The sequence below is a fragment of the Nannospalax galili genome, unplaced genomic scaffold (genome assembly GCF_000622305.1).
Source record: "Nannospalax galili isolate Female #2095 unplaced genomic scaffold, S.galili_v1.0 scaffold1657, whole genome shotgun sequence".
NCBI lineage: Eukaryota > Metazoa > Chordata > Mammalia > Rodentia > Spalacidae > Nannospalax > Nannospalax galili.
The window spans coordinates 22,923-33,719 of NW_008339532.1; the positions used below are offsets into that span (position 1 = coordinate 22,923).

The 10,797-nt window shown below is 43.8% G+C and overlaps 1 protein-coding gene across 2 annotated transcripts in view; it reads right to left on the reverse strand.

Annotated features, from left to right (window-relative positions):
* Trit1 (tRNA isopentenyltransferase 1) overlaps positions 1-10,797 on the reverse strand; it is a 45,606-nt gene that overhangs the window by 22,897 nt on the left and 11,912 nt on the right. Inside the window, exon 2 of one of the 2 annotated variants that reach the window (XR_003849745.1) lies at positions 5,824-6,684. The exons of the other annotated variant lie outside the window; for it this stretch is intronic. The gene's annotated coding sequence lies outside the window, so the exon portion shown is untranslated. The remainder of the gene's footprint in view (positions 1-5,823; positions 6,685-10,797) is intronic. 2 annotated transcript variants of the gene reach the window in all.

Consider the following 10,797-nt stretch of genomic DNA (forward strand, 5'->3'; position numbering starts at 1 on the left):
GAACTGGAGAGATGGCTTAGTGGTTAAGAGCACTGGATACTCTCACAGAGGATCTGGATTTGATTCCTAGCACCCACATGGCAGCTAACTACCTTGTCCATAACTCGTTCCAGGGGATCTGATGCCCTCTTCTGACCTTGAAAGGCATTGCACAACACTTACACACATGCAATATACTCATATGCATAAAAATAGAATATAAAAAAACATGTTCACATACACATATCATACACGTACACAAATATTTTTTAAAGAATAAAAAAGTAGGCTGGGTGTGGTGGCACATGCCTTTAATCCCAGCACTCGGGAGGCAGAGGTAGGCAGGATCTCTGTGAGTTCAAGCAAGCCTGGTCTACATAGTGAGTTCCAGGACAGCTGGGGCTACAGGGAGACCCTGTCTCAAAAAGACCCCTCCCCAAAAGTACTCAAATTCCTGTACATGTATGTTCACAGAAACAGTTTATAACAGCCAAAAGGGATGCCCATCAGCGTCTGAGCATTTATGGGAGGGTTTCAATGAGAAATGCCCGCCCCCTCAACCATAGGCTCAAGTATTTGAACACTTGGTCCTCAGTTGGTGGTTCTATTTGGGGAGGTCATGAATCTCTAGGAACTGCAGTCTTGCTGGAGGAAGTCTGTCCCTGGTGTGGGCTCTAAGAAGTCATAGCCTCATCCAACTTCCAATTTGTTCTCTGCTTCCTGCTCCGGTCCATATTGTGTCAGATCCCCTGGAACTGGAGTTGCACTTGGTTGATAGCCATGGGCTGGGAACTGAACCCAGGGTCCTCTGAAAGAGCAGCTGTTGCTCTTAACCACTGAGTGATCTCTCCAGTCCCAAACTGTACATTTTTTAAAAACTTTAAAAAAAAATTATTAGTTTTACTTTATGTGTTTGCATGTATTGCCTGCATGTAGGTAAGTGCACCCATATTGTGCAGTGCCGGAGGTGGACAGAAGAGGCTGTCAGATCCCCTGGAACTAGAGTTACAGACAGTTGTCAGCCGTGTGGGTGCTGGGATTTGAACCCGGGTCTTCTGCAAGAACAACCAGTGTTCTTAACTGCTGAGCCATCTCTCCAGTCCCCCAAATTGTACATTTTAAAAGGACTGATTTCATGTGGAATTTAACCTCAATGAAAAAAAGAGCCCAAGAAATCCTCCTTCAGGTTTGGGGACATAGCCCAGTGGCAAAGTGCTCATCTGGAACATATGAAGCCCTGAGTTAAATCCTTGGAACCACAAACAAAAAACAAAAAAATGTGGGAGACAATACTACAGAACTGTACACAACAAAAAGTACACCTGGGCAGGTGAGATGGTTCAGCGAGTAAAGATGCTTACCAACAAGACTGATGACCTGAGTTCAATCCCCAGGTACACAGTGGAAGGAGAGACTGATTCCCAAAATTGTCCTCTGACCTTCACACGTGCACTGTTGCACATGTGCATCTACATAAACACACACGCACGCACACATTCTAAAAACTTTTTTATAATGTATTTTATTATATGCTAATTTAAAAATCAGATGGGCTGAGATGTAACTCAATAGAGTGATTACCTTCCATAAGGCCCTGGATTTGACCCCCAGCACCTTATAAGCTAGGTGTGGTGAAGTACTACATAAGTAAGTTCAAGGCCAGCCTGGACTACATGAGACCCTGTCTCAAAAAAACAAAAGCAGGGCCTAGGAGATGACTCAGTGGGTGAAAATGCTTGCCCCACAAGCCTGACAACCTGAGTTCAAGCCCCTCAGAATCCATGTAAGAAGTTGGATGAAGTGGAGCACTGAATCTCAGCATACCTACTTCGAGGTGGGAGGTGGAGACCAAAAGTTCACAGGCCCACCTTCCCTGGTGCAATAGAAACAAAAGACCCTGCCTCAACCAGGTAAAGGCGAGAACCAACTCTAAAAGTTATTGTCTAACTTTCACACGCATGCCACCGCACATGTGGGCCCACACTCACACACACAAAACAAATCAATACAGCAATTAAAAAAAATAAAGTAAAATAAATAATCAGACTATCTGGGAAACTCAAATAGTCTACAGGCTGCAACAAATGAGTTTAACTATTACGAGTGTCATCTATAACTAAAATGGAGAGGGAGGGGAACTGAATGTGACGATGCATACCTGTAATACCAGCATTTGGAGGCTCAGCAGGAGGATAACAGTTCAAGACCAGCCTATACTACATACCAAGGCTTTGTATCAAACACATATACACACAAGGGGAAGTGGGGGGGGCAAAAGCTTATTACTGAATACTGCAAGGCTAACTGTATACAATTACTATAGCTGGCAATTCTGCTTCTCACAGGAGTAATTATGGACACTATTTGTCATGTTACTGGTTACATTAAAAAGTAAATATATTACAGGCAAAAAACAGTTCTTGCCAGGCGTGGTGGCGCACGCCTTTAATCCCAGCACTTGGGAGGCAGAGGCAGGCGGATCTCTGTGAGTTCAAGGCCAGCCTGGTCTACATAGTGAGTTCAGGTCAGCTGGGACTACAAGGAGACCCTGTCTCAAAAAGAAAAAAAAAAAAAAAAAAAAACAGTTCTTTTTTTTTAAAAAAATTTATTTCTTTTTATTTAATGTGTATGAGTGTATTGCTTGCATGTACGTGGGTGTACCCAATGTCATGCAATGCCCATGGAAGTCAGAAGTGGGTGTCAGATCCCCTGGAACTAGAGTTACAGACAATTGTTAGCCACCATGTGGGTACCAGGAATCGAACCCTGGTCCTCTGTAAGAGCAGTCAGAGCTGAGTCATCTCACCAACCTTCTTTCTTTTCTTTTTAAGATAGGGTCTTGAGTTGAAGAGATAGTTTAGCAGTTAAGAGCACACATTGCTCTTCCAGAGGACCCAAGTTTAATTCCCAGCAACCATGTTGGGCATCTTATAACTGCCTCTAACTCCAGCTCCTGGGGGATCTGATGCCTCTGACCTCCTGGGCACCTGTCCTCACATGCACATACCCTCACACAGACACATACATACACATAATCAAAAATAAAAACATATCTTTAAAAAAAGACAGGGTCTCATGTAGCCCAAGCAAGCCTAAAACTCACTACATAGTTAAGGCTGTTGAAACTCCTGATCCTTCTTCCTCTGCCATTAGAGTTATAGGATTTAGAGGTATGTGCTACCACACCCTCAAGAAAGATTTCTTACTCTCAAAGAAAGAATTGTTAAAATAAGGAAGAGGGGACTAGAAAGATGGCTCAGTGTTAAGAACACTTGCTGTTCCTCCAGAGGACCTGGGTTTGGTTCCCAGCACCCAAATGGCAGCTAACAATCATCTGTAACTCCAGTTCCAGGGGATTCAACGCCCTCTTCTGACCTTCACGGGTGTGCACTTACATATATAGACAATACACATAAAATAAAAATCATTAGGCCGGATGTGGCAGCACACGCCTTTATTCCCAACAGTCGGGAGGCAGAGGCAGGCGGATCTCTGCGAGTTCAAAGCCAGCCTGGTCTACATAGTGAGTTCCAGGACAGCTGGGGCTACAGAGGAACAGGCATGATCCTAGAACCTAAACTACAGATTCAGAGTTTATTTACTAATGTCCTTTTTGTATTTCAGGATCCGGTGTAGGACCCCATATTGCATTTACATCATGTGTCCCTTGACACTTTCCAAAATGCATTGGTTAGTTCTTTTTAAGGCTGTCTCTCAACACGGGTTTTGATTTCTCAGAACCAGACTGGCATTATAGATTCTAGGGGGAGGAAGAAGGAATAAAAGAAGTGAAATACTTTCTTATTGCATTATATCAGGAATAGATCAAGGAAAGTTATTAGTGGTAATGCCAACCTTGATCATTTAGTGAGGGTTGTGTGTGTCTGCTATTTCACTTTCCACATTACCTTGCTTTTCCATTTCCGTAATATGCCAGCATCTGGTCATACACATTAGAAATGGGCTGCCAAATCTGCCCCTCCCTGAATAGAATAAAAGCCTTACATCTTGGAGGGATGGTTTGTAGAAAGATATTCAAAACACTACATTGGTACTGGGCATAGTGGCACATGCCTGAAATCCCAACACTCTGGAGGGTAAAAGCAAGAGGACTATGAATTTGAGGTTTGTCTGGATGACAGAGTGAGACCCTGTCTTAAAAAAAACAAAACAAGGGCTGGCAAGATGGCTAAGCGGGTAAGGACACTTGCCACTAAGACTGATGACTCAGTTTGTTCCCAAGAATCCACATGGCAGAAGGAGAGAATCAACTCCCATAAGTTGCCCACTGACCTCCACATGTCCTCTAGGGATCTGAACACACATGCGCATGCACGAGCACACAAATACACAATAAATATATAAACAAAATTCATGGGGAAAAAAGTCATACTGGTTACCTCCTCTCCCCAACCACAGACCAACTCCATCCCCTCTCAATCCAGATTAATGTTACAGAACCCTAAGCTGTTTTCCCTCTCTGACCCACTCTCCATTCAGTGACCAGAGTTACTTCATGAATTAGATTCACTATCATGTTCCTGTTTAGGACCCCAAACCTAAGTACACCTTTAATCCCAGCACTTGGGAGGCAGAGGCAGATCTCTGTGAGTTCAAGGCCAGCTTGTTCTACACAGCAAGTTCCAGGCCAGCTGGTGCTACACAGTGAGACCCAGTCTCAAAACAAAACAACAAAAACTCATGACATGGTTTTAAGGGTCTCAAAACAATTTGCTTCTGGGGTCTGTATTTTTAGTCTCACCTCCTAAAACTACCTCTCAAGAATCCTCTGCCAGGGGGCTGGAGAGATGGCTCAGCGGTTAAGAGCACTGGCTGCTCTTGCAGGGGACCTGGGTTTAGTTCCCAACACATACACGACAGCTAGCAACCAGGGAATCTGACACCCTATTCTGTTTTCCATTGGCACTGAACAATATGACTGCACTTACACACATGCAGGGAAAAAAAAATATTCATACACATAAAATAATAATAAATAATTTAAAAGAAAAAAGGATTCTTGGCCAGACAACTGCCAGCCATTCCTTGAAAATATGTAAAAGAATAGCTGGACATGATGGCACATGCCTTTAATCCCAGCACTCTGGAAGCACAGGCAGGTGGATCACTGTGAGTTCAAGGCCAGCCTGTTCTACATAGACAGTTCCAGGCCAGCTGGGGCTATAGGAGGACCCTGTCTCAAAAAACAAACAAATAAACAAACAAACAAACAAACAAATAAAAAGATTTCTGTGGGGCTGAAGAGATGGCTCAGCAGTTAAGAGTTCTGACTGCTCATGGCGGCTAACAACTCTCTATAACTCCAGTTCCATCTATAACTCTAGTTCCAGGGGATTCGATGATGCTTCTTACCTCCAAGGGCACTGCATGACCTGGGTGCACCTACCTACATTCTGGCAATACATGCATACACATAAAATAAAAATGATAAATAAAATTTAAAAAAAGGCCAGGCGTGGTGGCGCACACCTTTAGTCCCAGCACTCAGGAGGCAGAGGCAGGCGGATCTCTGTAAGTTGGAGGCCAGCCTGGTCTCCATAGTGAGTTTCAGGCCAGCTGGGGCTGTAGGGAGACCCTGTCTCAAAAAGATTTAAAAAAAAAAGATTTCTGCTTCAATATTGTGCCTCAGACACTGAAGCACCAGGGCAGCACCTCAGCTCACAGATTCCAATTTGCAAGCCTCCTCTGTGCTCTCCTGTGGTTTCCTATTTGGCCAGTAGTCACTTCTCCTTCCTTCTAACATGGAAGGTTTTACCTCAGAGTTCTTGTAGCAGCAAAAAAGGACCATATATGTACAACACACCCAAGAAAAACAATACTTACAATGGAAGTAAACCAAGAAACCTTGAAACATTTATATGTGTATGTATGCATGCATGCATACACACCCACACGCCATGAGTCAAAAACATTTGAGATTTCTTTCTTGGCCTCTTGTCATGCCCAGTCATTTTAAAAGACTGCATCTGTCAGTTGTGGTAAAAAGCCAATGGATAGGCCCCATCTCTTCTGGTTAGCAGGTCTTTGAGCCTTTTATCTGAGACTCATTACGCCACTGCAATCCTCCATGCCATCCCTCCTTTCATACCCCCTCCCCCATGCATCCCAGATCTCCCTAGAGCACTAGACAGTCCTTCAGTATAAAATATTGTTCCTAAATTATGTCCCCAAGCAGACAAAAAGAACACAGAGTTCCACATCTATTAGATGACACATCCCCTGCCTACTAGTCAGTGTGCCAAAAACCATTTGCTTCTCTTCCTGTAGGTTTAAAAGAACACAAAGGGCACTGTGCTCCCATGTCCGACTACTGCTTCCTCAGGACTTGAAGACTTAAGGCATCAGAAACACTTCCTCTATGCAAGCCCAAACAGATGCTTTATTTCCTCTTAGCATATGGTTTGTGGTCTCTGTTTCAGGCAGTCAACAGGAACGTTCAGCAACTGTCTTCAGGATTCTCACTGCCAAGTTTCATCCAGTCACTGAAGGTGATGCACTGCTCCTTGAATTTACATGCCAAGATGACAACTCTTACTGAAAAGAAGACCTTCAGTATCATCTTCCTGCACTGTATCAAACTGTACAAGCAAGTTAGAGGAGCCAGATCCAATTTCCAGGTGCAGGCGTCTTGCAGTGTGATCTCTAGTCAGCTCTTTAATCTTTCTGTACCTCAGTTTTTCCATCCTGGAAAACAGGGATTGTATTACCTGTCTCTCTGTGAATTCTGACTCTTACTACTAAATGAGAATACTTATGTTCCTATACATTGTGAAACAACCAGAGTTTGGAAAATCTATCAGCACAAAAGTTTCTCACTTCTCTCAGATCTGTCCCACAGAAATCTACAGCAGAACCCAGCAGGAGTCCCTAAGAAAGTCATCCTCAGAGGGCAGTTCCGACAGCCCTCCACAAATCACATACCTAAGTAAGCCAGAGGCCCAAGCAGGACCTGAGGATGCTAGAAGGCTCTGTTGTCATCTCACCTCAGTAGTAAAGCACTTACTTTCTTCATCCTTTTTCTTCCTTTCTTTCTCACTTTCCTCCCTCCAAGGCTGGCCTGGAATTTTCTGTGTAACCCAGGCTGGCCTCAAACTCATGGGGAACTTCCTACCACAGCCTCCCAAATGCTGTGATTATAGACCTGAACCATGCCTATACTTATCTGATGCTTACCAAACAAGCACTTTCCCTGCAACAGTAATCCTATACAGGGTTGCCTTGGAGTGACCCTATGGTTAAGGCTGGACAAAAAGAAGTACAAGAAGCAGGACAATTTAACACAAAGGGCTGAGGCTGTGGCTCAGTGTACAGTTCTTGCTTAGCATGCATAGGCCCTTGATTCAATCCCCAGCACTGTGCACACACACACACACACACACACACACACACACACACACCACACAAACGTCTAGGTAGATATAATGGCACAGTAATCCCAGTACTTGACAGGCCACCTAGGAGGTGGAAGCGGGAAGATTAGGACTTTGAAGACAGTCTGGGCTATGAGGCTGTAAGGGAGAGGGGGAGGGAACAAGTAAAGGAAGGGAGACTAATTTAAGACAGTGTTTTACAGGGGCTGAACATGGCTCAGTGGGTAAAAGTGCTTTCTGTGCAAACATGAGTACTTGAGTTCTGATAACCAGCACTCACATAAAAGTCAGTGGGGCAGCGCACATTTGTAATCCAGTACAGGGTGGGGCAGAGACATGTAGGCTCACTGTCAAGCCAGTCTAGCAAAAACAGTGACCTCCAGATTCAGTGAAAAACTGTCTCAAAAAAATACAGTGGACAGAGGCAAAAGAAGACACTCAGCATCAACCTGTGCAACCACACGTACATACACACACACACACACACACACACACACACACACACACACGAGTATTACCTTTTTTTTTTTTTTTGTAGTTACTGGCCCATTTCTGAATATAAATTTTTGGACAGCACACCAAAACAGAATATTAAAATGCAAAAATGGGTAGAGGGAGGGGGGAATGGAGGGGACAAACAGACTATAGTCCAGATACTTGAGAGGCTGAGGTGAAGGATTACTTGTGCCCATGATCTGAAACTAGTGTGCATAATATAACCAGACCTTATCTCCACATATAAACAAACAAAAATAAATTAAAAACTCAACTTGGCAACTCTAATTATTACACTTTCCTCTGTGTGGCTACGAATAACACAGACATTTACAGTGCTGCCTAGGCTCCCCACAGACCTCCCCTCCTTTGTCTCCATAAACATTCACCTTTGGTACCAACTTGATGCTAAGTTCTATTTCTTAGCTATAGCAAGTTTTAGTCCCTGACAATACATCAAATGGCTACCAGTCTGCTCAACATTCTGGAAATCTGACAGCTATCTCACTGAATCCACACTATGATTCACAGTATGAATCTCTTTTTTTGGTGGTTTTGTTTTTTAATTACATTTATTTATGTATTTATTGTATGTGCATATGTGGTTGTGTACCTGCCACAGACTGTGTGTGTGTGTGTGTGTGTGTGTGTGTGTGTGTGTGTGTATAGGCCAGAGGACAATCTACAGGAGTCAGGTTCTCTCCTGCCATCATGTAGATGCTAAGAATTGAACTCAGGTCTTCAGGCTTGGTAAGGTGCCTCTACCACTGAGCCATCTTGCCTGTTTTGGGGTTTTTTGGTTTTGGAGGGCTTTGTTTTTGTTTTTTTTTTCTTTTTGAGACAGTGTCTCCCTGTAGCCCCAGCTGGCCTGGAACTCACAGAGATCTGCTTGCATCTGCTGGGATGAAAGGTGTGCACCACCACACCTGGCCCACCTGTTTGTTTGTTTGTTTTTAATATTTTATTTACTATTTTTATTTTATGTGTATGAGTGCATTGCCTGCATGTAGGTAAGTGCACCCATGTCATGCAATGCCCGTGGAAGACAGAAGAGGCCATGAGATCCCCTGGAACTGGAGTTACAGACAGTTGTTAGCTGCCATGTGGGTGCTGGGATTTGAACCCAGGTCTTCTGCAAGAACAACAAGTGTTCTTAACTGCTGAGCCATCTCTCCAGCCCCCCAACCTGTTGTTTTTTGAGACAGGATCTTATGTAGCTGGCTGGCCTCAAACTCACTATATAGCTGAGAATGGCCTTGAGCTCCTGATCCTCCTCCTCTACTTCTGAAGTGTCAGGATTATAGTAAGCCATTTCATCAGGCTTCATATCATCAATCTCAAGATACACTTTATCTCCTGATCAAAATGTAGCAGATGGGCAGGTAGGTAGGGCACACCTTTAGTCCCAGCAGAGGCAGGTAGGCAGATCTCTGTGAGATCAAGGCTAACCTAGTCTACACATTCAGTTCCAGGCTAGCTGGGGGCTACAAGAGAACCCTGTCTAAAAAAAAGAAAGGGAAGAAAAGGAAAAGGAATGACTTTTGTGAGTGCACCCTACAGCACTGTCTAAAAGAGATGAAGAACTAGACATGGAAAGTAGGGACTCATGTCTCCTTGTATGTCAAATGATAACATCTACTTTATGACCTTACTGTGAAGATTTTTTTTTTAATATTTATTATTTTTGTTTTACCTGTATGCGTGTATTGCCTGCATGTATGTAAGTGCACCCGTGTCGTGCAATGCCTGCAGAGGACAGAAGAGGCCCTTGGATCCCCTGGAACTGGAGTTTCGGACAGTTGTTAGCTGCCATGTGGGTGCTGGGATTCGAACCTGGGTCTTCTGCAAAAACAGTCAGTGTTCTTAACCACCGAGCCATCTCTCCAGCCCCATATTGTGAAGATTTATAAGAGTATGAAGGGGCTGGGCTGGAGAGATGGCTCAGCAGTTAGGAGCACTTGCTTGTCTTGCAGAGGACTCAAGTTCAATTCCTAACACATGGCAATTCACAACAATCTGTACCTCCAGCTCCAGATCTGATACCTTCTTCTGGCCTCCACGGCACTCCACATACACCAGGTACACACACACACACACACACACACACACACACACACACATCTAATTAAAAATAAATAAGAGTATGAAGCCAGGTGTGGTGACATACACCTATAATCCCAGCATTCATGAAGTAGAGGCAGGAAGATCAGGGGTTCAAGATCATCCTGAGCTCTCAGTTACATACTGAGTTTGAGGGCAGCCCAGGTAACTTGAAACCCAGTCTGGAAAAAAAAAATCATTTTGTTAACATATTTATAAAATATATTCTGAGTCCATCTCAAATCACTGAAAAGCAGCATCTCCATGTAAGAGGCTGAGGCAGGAGGACTACGAATTAAAAGTCAGCCTGGGCTGCACAGAAAAAGAGACCCTGTTTCAAAACACAAAATAGCAACAATAAAGCAGTAGCTCTGCCTTTCACTGGATAGAAAATGAGCTCTAGCCTCGACAGGACAAGAGGTAAACAGAGTCAGAAATGAAGAAGTCTATATAGTGTTGTTGGGACATGGAACTTAATTTCACATTTGGAATTAAAAGTAGAAAGTCAGGGTTAGCAATGTCTCAATGGTTAAACACTGGCTGCTCTTGCAGATGACCCAGGCTCAATTCCCAGCACCCACATGACAACTCACAACTGTCTCTAACTCCAGTTCCATCAGATCCAGCAGATATCTTTTCCTGGCCTCCATATGCTTGCACAAATGTGGTGCACTTACATACATGCAGGCAAAACACTCATACACATAAAAATATTTATATTAAAAATTAATTTTAAGCCAGGTGTGGTGGTGCACGCCTGTAGTCCCAGTACTTGGGAGACAGAGGCAGGCGGATCTCTGTGAGTTCAAGGCCAGCCTGGTCTACATAATGA